Raw genomic sequence first — 1,321 nt, forward strand, 5'->3', positions numbered from 1 at the left:
GGTTGGTTGGTTGGTTGGTTGGTTGGTTGGTTGGTTGGTTGGTTGGTTGGTTGGTATGTTAATACATTTGTAGATGTTTTACAGCCCTGTCGACACAATTTAGATCATTTAGGAAGCGAGCTGCTTCAACTCTACCTGTCAGGTCCAAAGCTAGCTGAGAGGGATACAAAGTCCTCACAAACTGATGGAGATGCTCGATTAACCCGATCCGTACGTCGTGTTTTACTACTGTATGCATACGGCGTGGGGAGATCGGTGCCAACACTTTCAAAGAGGAAATTTACTCGTTAATCCGATCCGTACACTTTGAATAGCAGTCTGTCAAAATGATTTTTGAGAAATACTAAAAATTTCAAAGAGATCTTCGCACTAAAAGTATTCATAAATGTGAAAAATACAACCCCGGTGGTACAAAAAGGACCCCAGGGCGTACGGATAGGGTTAAAAAGCCTCCCCATTGTAATGTAGAATTGAACCTGTGTCTTCTGCGTGCGACGGCATTGCGCCTAATCGCTACACCACAGACGAAGTTGCTTACAGTGGCATACACACGACGTCAATACCTCCCCACCAGAAGAATGCCCAAAGCGTTTTATGATTAATACCTGATCGAGAAGACAGCATAACATGTACTAATTCTTTAGTATTCTTTTTTAGGTATTAAGTAAAAGTAAGAGGCTAGCCCAGGATGGAGAAAGGTAGAAAGTGTTTGTTCGTTACCTATACCTTGATGCAGGGTGAGAAAGGCAACGATGGTGATGAAAAGTAAGTGAATGGGTCTGACTTCCCTTTTAGGTTTTCAAGAAACAGAACCTCCGAAATTAAAGTCCATCTCCGATAGGATTGGACAGAGCCAAACGGATTGAGAGCCTTGATAACTCCACAAAACGATCCACGTTCAAGAGCGCCCAGTCAGGGATTCGAACCAGAGACATCCGCCCCGTAGTTCAGCACAATATCAGCTGAGCAGACGGAGTGCACTTTTTAGGTGTATACGTCACAGCACATGCAAAGATTTGCTCTTAAGTCACATTGTGTGGAAAATTGTGTATGCGTCACCTCGTATGGATAATAAAACTGTATATTCGTCACATCGTATGGATATTTGTATATGCGTTACATCGTATAGATACTTGTGGATAATTATGAATACGTCACTCCATTGACAATATAGATAGTGATAAATGAAAGTGTAGCTAGCTAGCTAGACAGATAGACAGATAAATAGATAGATAGATAGATAGATAGATAGATAGATAGATAGATAGATAGATAGATAGATAGATAGATAGATAGATAGATAGATAGATAAATAGATAGA

The 1,321-nt window shown here is 40.7% G+C and overlaps 1 protein-coding gene across 1 annotated transcript in view; it reads right to left on the bottom strand.

The window, feature by feature from the left end:
• LOC101852005 overlaps positions 1-1,321 on the bottom strand; it is a gene marked incomplete in the record, with an annotated part of 22,304 nt that overhangs the window by 19,267 nt on the left and 1,716 nt on the right.

Source organism: Aplysia californica, unplaced genomic scaffold (assembly GCF_000002075.1).
Source record: "Aplysia californica isolate F4 #8 unplaced genomic scaffold, AplCal3.0 scaffold00055, whole genome shotgun sequence".
Taxonomy (NCBI): domain Eukaryota; kingdom Metazoa; phylum Mollusca; class Gastropoda; order Aplysiida; family Aplysiidae; genus Aplysia; species Aplysia californica.